This window comes from Protopterus annectens, chromosome 10.part0 (assembly GCF_019279795.1).
Source record: "Protopterus annectens isolate FY-2018-M chromosome 10.part0, PAN1.0, whole genome shotgun sequence".
Lineage (NCBI taxonomy): Eukaryota > Metazoa > Chordata > Ceratodontiformes > Protopteridae > Protopterus > Protopterus annectens.
Window position 1 is genome coordinate 287,939,125 of NC_056744.1, and position 16,153 is coordinate 287,955,277.

At 40.6% G+C, this 16,153-nt stretch overlaps 1 protein-coding gene across 1 annotated transcript in view; it reads right to left on the reverse strand.

The window, feature by feature from the left end:
• Window positions 1-16,153, reverse strand: part of LOC122814129 (polycystin-1-like) — a 1,441,736-nt gene that overhangs the window by 691,906 nt on the left and 733,677 nt on the right.

Here is a 16,153-nt window from a genome sequence, read left to right on the forward strand (position 1 = left end):
TACCAATTCTTCTTTATTTCCATTCCAAAGGATGAATATATCGTCCAAATAACGGACGTATATTTTAATACATTTCATCCAATTAGAATTAAGTACGAATTCCTCTTCCCAGTCTAACAGTACTAAATTTGCATACACCGGGGCACATGAGGCCCCCATGGCAACTCCTGTTACTTGTCTATAGTATTCACCTTCGTAGTAAATGTAATTAAAGTCCAGGACTAAATCCATAAAGGCTGCAAGTAGAGAAATATCATCATTAGAAAGTCCACTATGTTTGTGTAGACTGTTGGTAAACATATCTAAACCTTCATTTTTGGGGATGCATGAAAATAGATCTTGAATATCTATGGTAACAAACATCAATTCTGGATGCCATAGTTCTTGTGTGAACAATCCCAAAAATTCCCAGGAATCTTTGATCATATGCCTAATGGAGCTATACATATGTTTAAGTTTATAGTCAATATATTTCCCAAATGGGAAAACCTTACTGTCACTTCCCGATATAATGGGTCTAAATGGGGGGTCTAATAAGTTTTTATGAATCTTGGGGATCCCTTTGATTGTTGCCAAAATAGGAAAATCTACCTTTAGATATTTATATAATTCCTCATCTATTCTATTATCAAGTAAAAATTCTTCTAAATAGGAGTCTATTCTCCTATATGCAATATTTACTTGGTTAAGTGATGACTCCTCATAGTATGCTGTATTATTCAGTATTTCAAATATTTTAACATTGTACTTTTCTTTATCATATAATACTATCCCACCCCCCCTTGTCTGCTGTCATTATTCTTATGTTGTTATCACTTAATTTATCTACTGCCAAGGCTGCCTGTTTACTGGCTGCTCTGTACTTATTGTTGTTTTTGTTTTTATTGTATAAAGTATATATTTCTTTATTGACAACATTCTCAAAAGAGACTAGTGTTTTAGCTAAAGGGGGAGTGAAAGTACTTTTCTTTTTTAATTTTCCTCTAGGTCTATAATCAATGTCATTATTTTGGAAAAATATCCCAAGGTTTAATTTTCTAAGGAACAGTTTGGTCTCAACCAGTGTGTCTGTAAGGTCCATGGATTTGTCTGGAATATATTTCATCCCTTTAGTCAGGATATGTAGCAGCTCGGGTTTGACTTGATGGGCAGTATAATTGTATATTTTTACATCCCCACTCAATTGTTGTATATTCAAAATTAAAGGGTCACCTGTCTGCTCTTGTATGGATCTCATTACTACACACCTTTCATCATATATATCTCCATCCTTCGTCTGTCCTATTATTTCCTGTATCTGTTCCACCGGGATTGTCCCTTTTCCTGATGTTTCAATCTTGGCCAGTTTTCTTGGTCCTCCCCCTCCCATAAAAAATCATCTTCATTAATGTTAGGTTTGGAAAAATACTGTCTATCTCTAACTATTACTTTTTTATATGATCTATCACGTCTACTGTTCCATCTATAAGCTGTCCCTTGTTTATATTGAAGTAAATCCCTCTGTAGCTTCTTACTTTTACGCTCAAACACTTTTTTACAATTGTTATCAGCATATTCATATTGTCTGCTGTAAAGTGTTTCCCACTGTGGAAATAACATGTCTTTTGTTATGTTATTACTCATTTCTTCGGCTTCACACAATAACCTGCTTAGTTTGGTATCATTATTAGTTATAATAAATCTCATAAACTTTTTTCCAAACTCATCAAACATTTCATTACAAACTTTAACATTCTCCTCGTTCATTTCCACACCTATAGGTTCCTTGAAAAACCGTAACCCCATAGGTATAACATTACTATCTATACATTTACGAAGATACATGTTATCTATTTGTAGTGATTTAATCTTATTTAGTTTATCACCAAAAGAATAAATCATTTGTTTAAGTGATGCAGGTTCATCATCTTCTTCTCTGCGTAAAGTCGCCACATCATTTTTTACATTAAATTCAAAAGGCATATGCAAAATTCTATCGCTGTTAAAATTGTCATTATTTCCCCTAGGGGAAGATTGATAAACAGTACCTTTTTGCATATGAGTGGTATTAGGTTTTACTTTTGTTTTCTCCAAGGTAGTGTATGTCCGTAATGGCGGTAATCGTTTTAGTTTTGCCCCAGATATCAGGTAAATGTCATCATCCTTATTACCAGTTGTAGTAGAGTATGGAAAAGAGTAGTGGAAGCTAGGTTAAAAAGGGAGGTGATGATTAGTGATCAGCAGTATGGTTTCATGCTGGGAAAGAGCACTACAGATGCAATGTTTGCTCTGAGAGTGTTGATGGAGAAATATAGCGAAGGTCAGAAGGATTTGCACTGTGTCTTTGTGGACTTAGAGAAAGCATATGTCAGGGTGCCTAGAGAGGAGTTGTGGTATTGTATGAGGAAGTCGGGAGTGTCAGAGAAGTATGTAAGAGTGGTACAGGATATGTACAAGGGTAGTGTGACAGCGGTGAGGTCTGCGGTGAGAGGGACGGATGCGTTTAAGGTGGAGGTGGGATTACATCAAGGATCAGCTCTGAGCCCTTTCTCATTTGCAGTGATGATGGACAGGTTGACAGACAAGATCATAAAGGAGGCCCCGTGGACTATGATGTTTGCAGATGACATTCTAATCTGTAATGAAAGTAGGGACCAGGTTGAGGAGACCCTGGAGAGGTGGAGATATGCTCTAGAGAGGAGAGGAATGAATGTCAGCAGGACAAAGACAGAATATATGTGTGTGAATGAGAAGGAGGACAGAGGAATTGTGAGGATGCAGGGGGTAGCCTTGGTGAAGGTGGATGAGTTTAAATACTTGGGATCAACAGTTCAGAGTAATGGTGGGTGTGGAAGAGAGGTGAAGAAGAGAGTGCAGACAGGGTGGAATGGGTGGAGAAAAGTGACAGACGGGTACCAGTAAGAGTGAAAGGGAAGGTCTATAAGAGGGTAGTGAGACCAGATATGTTATATGGGTTGGAGACGGTGGCATTGACAAAAAGGCAAGAGTCAGAGCTGGACATGGCAGAGTTAAAGATGTTAAAATTTGCACTGGGTGTGACAAGAATGGACAGGATTAGGAATCAGTATATTAAAGGGTCAGCTCAGGTTGGACGGTTTGGAGACATAGCCAGAGAGGCGAGATTGTGTTGGTTTGGACATTTGCTGAGGAGGGATGCTGGGTATATTGGGAAAAGGATGCTAAGGATGGAACTGCCAGGTAAGAGGAAAAGAGGAAGGCCTAAGATAAGGTTTATGGATGTGGTGAGAGAGGACATGCAGGTGGTTGGTGTGACAAAGCAAGATGCAGAGGATAGGAAGAAATGGAAACAGATGATCCGCTGTGGTGACCCATAATGGGAACGGCAGAAAGAGAAGAAGAAGATGTTATTATACTTTTCTTAAACATTCTTTGCTTCTCAAAATTTTTAAGCATCATCTTAACTAATTATTGGAATAATACATAACTACTTACAAAATGTGCATGTTCTCCCTAAATATATTTATTTATATAAAACATGAATCCATCATTCAGTCATTTTATTTAGCACCACTGCTACATATTGTCAAAATTGTGATTATTTTTAACGAGTTTGTGTATTTTTCTCTCTTTTGATTTATATTGCCAATTTATTATTTCAAATTCTTTATCAAGTACTTTTTGAAGCGGCACTAGGAATTAAATTTAGATTCTACTACTTTTAACTTGTATTTTCTAGTCTTCACAGCTGTTTATTTACACCAGATTATTATAAGCTACTGAGAAAGAAATTAAGCATTTTGTCAGTAGGTTACAGGCCCTGTTCCACAGCTGTACCTGTAGAAGAAGGGGGAACAAGTAATGAAGATTTGCAGACTTAGTGGTGGTGGTGTTGCGGTAGCGTTGTCGCCTCACAGTAAGACGTTGTCCTGTTCTATTCTCAGCTAAAGCATCTTCTGTGTGGAGATATGCATGAATGGGCGTTCCTTCAGTGAAGGTTGTGCATCAGGGCTGGCAACTCGGTACGTAAAAATCTACTGCCAATCATTAGCGGACCGGAGTTCTGCTGTGGCGACCCCTAATGCCGAAAGATACAACAACATGGATTCCTCGCAGAAGATATGCTATCACAAAAGAAAAAAGGGTATGGCACGAGACTGCTTTTAGTAGGTCAGACAAAGTGGATGGTAAGTCAGCTTATTCTAAAATAACATCTAAACCAGATGAGTGGGCATCCCTTCAGTGACTCATTTCCTTTAGAATCCTAACTATAACTCTTGCAACTTTATTATAAAAGAAGAAAAACAACCCATTTAAAGTGGTTCTAAGTACTAAGGATGGAGCTTCAGGAACTCAGGACAGGAATCAAGGATGTGATGGTCACAGTAGTAATTTACGAATAAGTTAATGTGCCATTTAAATAAAAGAGAAACCCTAATACAATGAATGCTTTTTTTTCTGGATGCTACTGAAATTAACTTCAAAACCAGGTCAGTGAAAGCAGATACCCTGGGTTTGCCAAAGTATGTAATTATGCAGTTAAAGCTCCAGTTATAGACTGGTATAGAAATATCTTTGTTATGTTTTCTGCTACTGGATAACATGCAATTGGCTTCAGCGATGTTGAGCTTTAGAGGGTTAGAGAAGACCCATATTTCTGGATCTTCTCTGGAAGGCTTTAATCATCTCAGCACATGAGTACATCAAGAACCGAATACTGTATGATATGTAAATGATAGGCAGGCTTTTACTGTGCTGCCACATATCTCTTACAACCAGGGTAAATAGTCACTTAAGGATAAAATCCTGTGTAACACAGCACACCATTATGTTCTTTTTGATTTTCCTATATAGTACTATGGTATTATTTTATTTAAACTTTTAAAATGGAAGTTTAAAACTTTAGGTTAAGGCAGAAAGCAGATGTCGTGTTTCTTTTTATGAGGCCAAGATGGAATTACTTGACTGTGAACTGTGAGAGGAGTTGGAAAGCAATCTTATTATTTAAGACAGCAAGGAAAACATTTTCAAGATTCTCTGAAAAATGCTGCTATAACAGATTGCTGTGTGAAGAAGTTTGATTTCTTTCTTATACCATGCTCCTCTTGCATCCTTAAGCTCGGTGCATCTTGAGTTGCCTATCTTTTATGTTATGTTAACTACAAAAAAATGCTATCACTAATAAGCTCCATTACCAGTGAAGAATAAAACCCTGACTATAATTAGCTGACACAAATTTAATTAGTGGCTCTGGTACCTGCTGGACCTGGTATGAGTAAACAGAGGAATGACAAGCCTTTGCCTTCCCACTTCTCTTTGGGAGGGTGTTAAGGACTGATGTGCTGGTATTGATGTGCTGCTGTGAGAGTCCTTGTGGAGACTGCGGCACAAATTAGCAGTGAGACTGGGTTTGAACATAGGTTTGGAGGCATTACTCCTATGGAGGTGTGGAGAAGGATCCTAGATTATGCCTCAGAAAATGTCTTGTCAAGGTGTGCTAGCATGTAGGAGGTAAGTTCTCCACTCCTGCAGTTAAGCCCATACCTATTTGATCAGATATTGGTGTTCTGTCTCCCTCTCACCCAGTATGAAACTCGCTCGCTCCAGCTAATGGGGAGACCGGTAGCCTCATAAAAGATGATTATCCTAGTTAACACTGCTCAATGCATAGACAGAGACTATATGGGGAAGCTCATGGGGAATACCACATTGGCACAGATTAAAATCCCCGAACTTTCCATTGTGAAGGGATTGTAATTTAGATAATAACACAAAAATACCATGCTGAGTTAATTTGGTCCAGTTAGTAATCAGTACATGTCTAAACCTACCACCCTAGAACACAAAAAAGGAAAAAAACTAAGGGTAATGCTGCTCAATGCCAGAAGTCTCAACCTCAAGATGCACACACTCGAGGCCCTTCTCAGTATGGAGAACATCGATGTCTGTGCTGTGACTGAAACCTGGTTCAAGGCTCCCGAGAGCACCCCGGCACTATCAGGCTTTACCTCATATCATGCATTCCGGCCCCAAAATCCGGACAACACCAAGAAAGGAGGGGGGGTGTCTATATTCATCAAGAACACCCACAGCTCAAGGTTGGTGGCAACGCATGATGCATCGGAGACCATCCAGGTGCAATTAACCATAGGCAAGACTGCTCTGCAATTTGTAGCATGTTACAGGCCACCCTCTCAATCTCAGGAACCTCACATAGCATTCCTGAAAACACTGGAGGGGATAAATGTATCTCCAAACACCATCATACTAGGTGATTTCAACTACCCGAATATAGACTGGGATCACTACTCAAGCCCCAACCCTCTAGCCCAAAGGTTCCTAGTGTTCATAAACTCAAATGCCATGGAACAGCTAGTCACCATCCCCACAAGAGGAGATAACATACTAGATCTCATCATCATGAACATGGGGTCACAATGTTCAACACCAGAGGTATACCCTTCACTGGTGAGATCAGACCATAAACTAATCTCACTGGAAGTCCACATCCCGCCCCCACCTGAGATAAAAAAGACCATAGTGAAGAACTTCTCAAAAGCCGACTTCACACTTCTAAAGGCTAGTGTGGTCTCTTTTAAGGCCCTCGAGACTGCGGAAACCATTACTCAAGCCACTGAATCACTTACAAATGCCTTCTACCAGCACCTACAGGACTGCATGGATCAGGCAATCCCAAACAAAACAAAGACACTTTGTACCAAAGGCAAGCGTCCAGTTTGGTGGACCCCAGCCATAAACAAGCTCTACAACAAAAGGAGGAAGCTACTACAAGATAGAGCAAAATCCTTAAAAGGGAAAACACCCTTGATCATTATAAGTAAAAAACTAAGATCTCTCATAAAATCATCCAAGGCAAATTTTGAGAGAAAAGTCGCTAAGGACTCAAAGGACAATCATAAGGCCTTCTTTAGCTATGTTAGAAACCTGGGAGGAAACTCCCAGATATGCTCAGAATTAGTTCAAAATAATGTAAACATTACTGAACCTACAGACATTGCCAACATACTGGCTGACAGGTTCAGTGCAAACTCCCCACCAAAAGGTGAGATATCTATACCAGAGAATTATAGCCCCCCAAACATCTCTAACGCTCAGGTGAGAACTGCTCTCTCCAAGGCAAAAAACACAGCATCCATGGGACCAGATGGTGTCCCCGGATGTGTGCTCCATGAACTCAATGAGGAATTAAACCCACAGTTAGGGCAGCTGTTTAATCTTAGCCTCACCTCAGGATACGTGCCTAAGGAGTGGCGTACGGCAACTGTGGTCCCAATTCACAAAGGTGGTGCCTCCACCGATCCGGGAAATTACCGTCCCATCAGCTTGACAAGCTTGATCTGCAAAGCTATGGAGAGGATCATAATGGAACTCATAAATAAAGACATAGGAGACTTGCAGACTTTGGATCCGACCCAGTTTGGCTTTGTCAAGGGCAGATCATGCCTTTTAAACCTGGTTGACTTTTTCAAAACAGTCACCAAGGCCATTGATGAGGGAAAGGCAGTCCACACAGCCTACCTCAACCTGGCAAAGGCTTTCGACACAATACCCCACTCAGGTATCATTGAAAAACTCATCAGCTTAAATGTAAACCCATATGTCACAAGATGGGTTGCAAATTGGCTAAGTGACAGAACCCACAGGGTCAGAGTTGCTGGTGCCATGTCAGACTCAAAGCCTGTCACAAGTGGTGTCCCACAGGGCTCAGTCCTGGGCCCTCTCCTGTTCAGCATCAACTTTTCAGAAGTACAAGCAAACACAGGAGGATTATGGCTGACAAAATTTGCAGATGACTGCAAACTGGGCGCCATAGTTGAGAACACATCTGACACAGATATCTTTCCGAAGGGTCTTATAGAAATGGAAAACTGGTGCCAGAGCCATGGCCTAAAGTTAAACGCCAAAAAATGCATAGTCATACCCTTCGGGAAAAACAAGGTTACCCCTAGCTACCATATAGGCGGCAACCCACTGAGCACAGAAGAGGTTATCAGGGATCTGGGTACCCAGGTTGACAGTAACTTTTCATTTGACACTCACGTCAATAAAAGTAGTTAGGAAGACCTTCTACATTGCCCACCTGATCATGAAGGGATTCACATCTAGATCAAGGGAAGTCATCGTCCCCCTGTACTCATCACTCATCAGACCAATGATTGAGTACAATGCCCCATTCGGAATGTATCTGACACGACACCTGCAGCAACTGGAAAGGCCCCAAAAGTTCCTCACCAAAAGGATAAAGGGTCTCAAAAATATGTCCTATGCTGCCCGACTGAAGGAACTTCAGCTCTATTCAGTCGCTTACCGTCTGCTCAGAGGTGACCTGTGCCTGACATACAAGGCCATGTCCAACCCAGAATTGATGAACATGCTTCACCTCAAAAAATCTAGATCCCTCAGAACTACAAGGGCGGGAGACTTAAACCTTGACACGGTTATTAATAGGACGTGTTGGAGGGACAGATTCATCACCCAGAGACTCCCTATGCTGTGGAACAAAATCCCGGTACATGTGAGGCAGAGCACCTTGCTGGCTTTGTTCAAGAGAAATCTTGACCAATGGATGGGAGATCGCAGATATACCCCAGGGATTATCTCAGTGTCACTGCTTGACAGAGGCACAGCAAAATAATGGGCATAGTATCCTCCAAACTAAAGGGGTGGCGAAAGCCACAAAACTCTGGGCTAGGCTTATAAATGCCCCTGGGCAGATAGCCTAGTATGAACCTATGAACCTATGAACTGTGTTTGCCTTCCCCTTGAACTAATCAAACTTTGCTTACACACCCATCTATCATATTTACTAGTTCCTCATTCCATCACTGACAGATTTAACCTTGTTTCCAGCTTAGTTTTAAAATTCTCAGTTACCATAGAATTTCGTTAAAAAAAAAAACATATCACATATCTTACCAATTTAGTGTCACTTCAAAAAAAAAAAAAATGAAAAAAAAACAAGCTTTGGCTAGCAGTGCACATTTCCCTGATAATTATTTAAAATGATGAAGGATCACACTTCAGGTATATAGTAACATTATGAGCTAACTTTAAAGGGATTTACTATGAATAATCACATGTTCAACTAACATATGATTATTCAAATTCAAAACATCTGAAACCTTTTGATACTGCAACTCAAACCAGCAGTGCAATTCTATCTTCCTAAACAATGACTGGGTAAACTACACAATATGGCACAAATAGAGCCAAGTGTTAATTAACCACTTTTATTAAACATATGAGAATAAATAGAACAAAATCCAGATATGTGGGGGAAATATCTTGGATATCATACTGGCAGACATAGAATCTTTATGCTCCCTATCCACAGTTATACCCTCTGTAGTTAACAGAGATTATTTTATTATCTATAAGACTAGTCATACAAATGCATAAATAAATCACTGGGACAGACATGGCTGAATCATGCTCAGTAAATCTGAGCAATGATCAGGCTCACTCAAGGTGTGTGTGATTCAGAAAGCTTTGCTACATGATGTTGCTAGACCAGATTATGTGGTCGGACATGCTATATGCTAATGAATGTAAATATATAATGAAGTGCTGTGTATGAAAATGAGATTGCAGAGTGATTCAGAAAAAAATATATTCTGCTTGGTGACGCTGCACTTGCTTTAGAATTGAATGTGGCCATATGCCTGTGTTCAGGCACACTGTGTTGTGCAACCATGTTTGAGGTTGCTGTAGTCAATTTAAATGTGTATCTGCAGGAAACTCTTATTGTAGCTGTTTTGTCTGATGGTGTGTTATGCTGCCATTAAAAAGGCACAGGGTCATCGGACCATGTTTAAAATTTCATGCCCTCCATGACACCAACATAGTTGACCAGTACCATGTGGACGGGGATCCTATGCAAGAAATGTTGGACATGTGTTAGCCTCATCTGCAGCCCATTGGGAGTCATGGAGTACATATCCCAGTAGATGGTATGTTATGTATGGCTTTATGCATATTAGCAACACAGACCTTTCAGTGACCTACTGGGGACACTGTGGGGGCTATCTCAGGCATCTGCCTTGAGAATACTCCTTCACTTCCTTAATATCATGCTTCGATATGTAGGGGAGCATACATGGTTCCATGTACCCTAGATGAGAGAGTAAACACCATGTAGGAGTTCTATGACATGGCCCTGAGATACTGGGACCATTGAAAGAAAGGCCCCACCTGACAAATTGGGAAGGAGGTGTGTGAACCACAAAGGTCCATTACTCCATCAACTGCCAATTGGCTTGTAAGGCACAGAGTATCATCTGCAATGTATGTGCAACCCACACAGGCAGTTTTCATGACTCACACATATGGCACAAATGTGACTTTTACCAATATTTGTGAGATATGATTTCCCACAGGGCCATCTTGTGAGTTATACTGGATATGCCATAGAACCTTGGCACATGACACCCATCAGAAATCCAGACAGCCACACAATCAGACTTATCAGTGGTACAACTGGTATAACTGTGCACCAACACAAATGAGAAATATTACAAAATGTATGTTAGAGCTGCTGAAGTCATGCTTTTGCTATTTGGGTTAATCTAGAGGTACTCTGCAGTATGACATCACCACGTGTGCAAACATATTGACTGTGCATTCTAAGTCACATGATATTATAGTCAGGAAGCAGTTGCAGCAGGGTGGCTTCTTGCCATGCCATCGGTTCCCTGAACCACAGACAGAGGTAGCTGAGACAGGCAAGGAGTCCAAGGTAGGGCCAGCAGCACAGCATGACCATTCCGTATCAAGGTGGGCATAGCATGCCGTGGCATTAGCAAAGAGGCAGAGGACTGCACATAGCTTTACAGCATAGGTATACAAGACTTAAGCAGATATAAGATGGCAAAAGTGATGCATGCAAAAATACTAGACTGTACTTACCCATGTAGAGGCTTAATTTGCTCAGGTTGACAAGGAAATATAGGCATGCATGTCTTTTAGAGCGATGTGTGTGATTGTGAGTGCTGAGCTGTAGCAAAATAAAAAGTGCATTTGTGGTAGTGTGAGAACTTGCTTTGATGGGGCTTAATGTGTAAAAGGGCTAGGTTGAAATGTGTGTGGGATGTTCTGGGGGCTGTGAAAGTATGTGTGTATGTGTCTGTGTGTGTGCATGCACATGTGTGTGTGTGTGCATGTGTGTGTGTGTGTGTGTGTGTGTGTGTGTGTGTGTGTGTGTGTGTGTGTGTGTGTGTGTGTGTGTGTGTGTGTGTGTGTGGGTATGTGGGTCTGTATGCAGGAAGACAGTCTCAGCATGTGGTGCATAACTGCAGCTTTGCATGCATGACAGTGGATTCTCACTCAAGTGCACCCCTGCCCATGAGAACAGAAAATGTCAGAGGTTTCACTGGCTGCACCCCAACCTTGAGTAGATGTTAGTGTGCTGCTTGACCTAGACTGATGCATAACAGCAGATGTGCCAGCATGACAATAGCCACAAACATGGGGACAGCCTGTTCTGGGTTTAGAAACATCCCCAATTGATGTTGCTCTGGAGGTATTAATACTGTGGGAACAGGATTTTACTCATCCACAGTCATGTTGGCTAACATATGTCGATGTAGCAGATGATCAGCTATGAGGACAGCTGTTCACCGCTGACTGACAACGCAGAAAAGACACTGCACTTTCCAGGGTGGCAGCTGCTAATTCACCTACTTGAGGGTGGAGGTGGTAACTATACCTCTGAGGAGCAGCATTATCAACCTCCTTGTGTGGACCCCCTAGCCGATGAAAGCAGGTTCAGTCATCTCTGATCTGAGGGCCACCATGCTTTCCTGGTCCGTAGTAACCCCATCAACCTGTGCGCCCCCAGATGGTTCTGTTTCCTGCATATCCACAGGCATACAGACTTTTATAACAGCCTAAGTAGGAGATGTGGGGGGGGGTCACATTCCCTGTGTCGGCTCATCCCTGCTATCATTATCATGGGCTACAGACCCTCCGACATCAGACAAGATTAGTTCTGTAGTGCTGGTGCCAGACAAAGAATCACCTGTAATATTCCAAAGCAAAAGAAATATACAGTGTTATGTGGAACCCAACACCAACTACACATGCAGGTGATATCTTTACATCTATAAAAATATGATAGCAGTTAATACCCTTGGTCACAGCTCATGCAGATGGACATGGGACTTAGATCCTCAATATACCTGCACACCAAACAGTCAGACAGATTTAATGAACATAAAACTGACTATATGTTAAGGTGGAGTTGCAGCTATTGCTGCTAAGAAATTGGGCTACGTAACTGGGCATCTGCAGTTGAAAATCTCTGGGCCTATCCAGCTCCACCCTTACATCCAGAACTTGACTGTGGGACCCCATGGAGGTAGAACTGCCTTTCAATGAGGCCAGGAACTCTTCTGTCTGTGTATGAAGTGGTCAGCTGATGACCCACTGCAAGTTGCCCTCCATTCTCAAGCCATGACTTCTGCTCGGTGGGTGGCAGCAGGGATCATATCCATGACCTTGAGAAGTGTATTTGACCACTCACTGCATTTATATCACTGATTATTTCACCCCAGGCATGGTCACAGAAGGGCTGTCTGGTGGCATGTACAGCTAAGAGCCATTGGCCATGGAGTGGGAGTGCCTGCAGGACCACCACATTTTCTGCATCTTTAAATTTGGGTTTGTGGATGGTTCACCAGATCCCACACTTTTCTTAGGCCTCCACTTTTCAGGCTTTGCTCTGTTGGTATGGAAAGCAGGGGAATTAATATACTTGTTCCTGCATGGCCCTAGAAGGTCTGTACAATAAACCTATACTTCCTGGCCATATATTATTCTCATTTTGTACCTGACAGTTACATATGTCTACCCATAACATTTAAGGAAATGTCAGGGATCATATATGGACTGGGCTCATATTCCCCACAACACAATTACAAAAGTGAGACTAAACAACACCAGACCATTGCACGTACTGCAAGCAGCACTTAAATACAAAATGGTTAACAACCTTTAGAAGTTCATTATGTCATTCCTTTGGAAGAATAGAACTCCAAGGATAAAGCTCTGTGATGCAAAAATTAGGTGCACCAAATCTGGATATTTATGTTAGAGTAGCAACTGAGGTGCAGTTTGTTAGAGCAAGAGTTTACCCACATCCTCTTTGGTTTGGGCCTGAACTTGAGATAATTATTATTGAGGAATCAAATCATATTAAAGGAGATCCCAACTGAGTGGGGAATCTTGGGGCTTAGGGTGGTGGTGGTTAGAACTCTGGTTAACAAGGGTCAAGAAGCAGCCATTTTAAAGTAAACCTTCATTAAGATTACTAGAGCATATTTGGAAGAATATCCAGATTAGAATAAATGGTGCCACCGTATACCAAAATGCTTGGATTGATTGTAACTTTGTATATGGTATAGACATGTGAGAAAATGTTTTTGCAGATTTAAATAATCGTAATACATTGAATTGGTGGTAATACTTGCAACTAAATTCATGTTTAAATGAAATCCAGAGAACAGTCCTTTGTACCAGTTGGAACATTTTTTATTGGGAAAGTTGACTTGGAACAAAGCCAATTTTCATCAGAGAAACACTCCAGACACATGTCTTTGTAATGTGGGAAGAAACCAGAGCATGCAGAGGAAATCCATACAAATGCAGGTAGGACATGCAGACTCCACATAGAAGGCACTCCAGCCAAGAATCAAACCAGAGATCCTCTTGCTGTGAGGTAACAATGCTACGGCTGTACCACTGCACCGTCCAGTATGGCATACACATTTTAATCTGTGGTTGAGAACATTACATGTAATCTTTTACCAAAGATATTTCTCTTTTATAAGTATTGTATGAATAACCCTTATTTGAATTTGACAGATTTAAAAAGGAGACGGGATGTTTGGGTTAACAGGACAACTGAGGTGGATGAATGGCAGAAGATACTAAGTAATTGGACTAGAAAACTTTACTCATGCTTCACAGTGTTTACATTATTTAAAATGATAAATTTGTGGCAACACTCATTAGCCAGGCTATTTAGGAAGGGTCAGAAACCTACAGATAAATACTGTGGGTGTGGTAAAGTAAATGTGGATTTTTTGACATGACATGGGAGTGTTCTGCAGTTAGACCCACTTGGGTAAGGAGCTGTTATGCCATTGAATACCCTACTTCCTCATACATTCCTTTTAATGACAGCTGTACTTTTTGGTTTCTGGGGTTTGCTAATTCACACAAATGTGTCAATTATGAGGTGTTTCACTTCATTAGGTCAGTTGCTGCATTCATTCTAGCTATGCAAATATAGATTGGAGCAAAGAATTTGTTAAAGTAATTTATAGACATAGATATTATAGATTCCTGAAAGATTTGAAATTACATATAATAGTTGGTCATCTATTTTGTTTTGCTGAGAAAACGTGACCGATTAAACTCAGATTTATGGATTTCTACACTGCATTGACTTATATAGCTTCTTATACTCTGGAATTATTACCTTTTGTATAGTCAAATTCTCAATCCATGTTCTTCACAATGATGTTCTTTCAATTAAGTTTCATATGTTAAAAAGTATATTATGCTTTACAGTCTGTATGAAAATAGTTAAGAATGCAATATTCATTATTTTATATTTTTCTTCCCCATCCTCTTTGTCATTGTCCTTTTTCTTTCATACATTTATTTTATTTTACTTTTTTGTTTCTCTGTACTTCTGTTACTACATGATGCAACAGCACAACTACCTGCACCTAACCCACTATCAGCTCCCCCCCGGTGGCAGTAGTAGCATTGCAATCATCACCGACACCATCACCAGAGACACCTAACAGATCTGGATCCCAGCCTATCACAACCACAGTTACCTGCACACCTCCTGCTCTACTAGCACCACCTGTGTCAGGTAGCTCTGTACTGGAGAGTGGCACTGTTGTATCCGCTGGTAGCGGTCCATATGGAGGTGAAACTTTGCCACTCAACAGGAGCGGGCACAGCTTATTGCAGAGATAATAGCTAGGAGATTGAATGCCTTCATCAGCCTCATGGAAACCACATCCTGATGATTCATTGAGCTGCATCCCTGTCCAGCTCTGCCTCCACCTTCAGAGGAAGGACAAAGTGGTGACTGTTCCCAGGGTGATGAGTAATCTCCTACTGGAGCTAGTCTGGCAAAGGCTGCTTCTTCCAACTCTCACCCTATTCCCCAACCCAGAGTCCCCTCCCTTTTGTCTGCTCCCACCTCTGTACGGTACACAATCCTCTCATCACCATTGTTTTCCTTCTGCTTGTCTGATGTCGCCTTCACTGTTGTGTTTCCCCACCCCCATTCTGTTACCCAACATGCTGTCAGTCATGTCTGTCTTTTCCTGCTAACAACATCCTCTTACCAACCTGTTATTTCCCTGACTTCCTTCCGCAACATTCCCTTCTCTAAAAAAATAAATAAACAAAAGAGCACCGGTTCCCTCACAACCAAAAAACACACTCCTGCCCATAACACTCAACTTGCAAGGGTTGACCCCCAAAAGAAATACTTAAATTTCCAATTTAAACATCCAGCTACCTCTACTATTACTTTATCCCACCCAAAACAATCCCTCCCCTACCAAAAACTAATTTTTTTCTCTAATATCTATTGTACTATACTCTCCATTCTCAATTATACTATTACTCTCTCCATGCATAATATTTTCCTAACCTACTAATGACTAGCTATATATTTTGAAATGTTAAACCTGCAATTGAGTTTATAACAAAAATATTCACTTTATGTAAATGTTGAAATTTCTGTACTGAATTATGTCTTTTCATTTTTGTAACATTGTGATAAGCCAATTACAAATATCATGGAGCTTATCTGTAAATGTTTAATTAGCTGTATGAACAATGTCCTTTTGTAACATGTGAAATGTAACTTGCAATTATTGTGGAGCTTTTCTCATCGGTTCTCCACTGAAAATAGGCTCTTCTTGGCCCAGCGGACTTCCCCGGTCATCAAACATAAATAAAAATAATAAATAAATAAATAAATAAATACACAAATAAATAAATAAAATGTTCTCCCTTCTCTGCTTCAGGCATTCTTTTTCAGTATTTTGGATCACTGTTTTTGTGAAAGTATGAGATTCATAGTAGAAACATTTAGATAATGTTTTAAGCAGATTAGACAAATAGAATGAGACAATTAAAACTC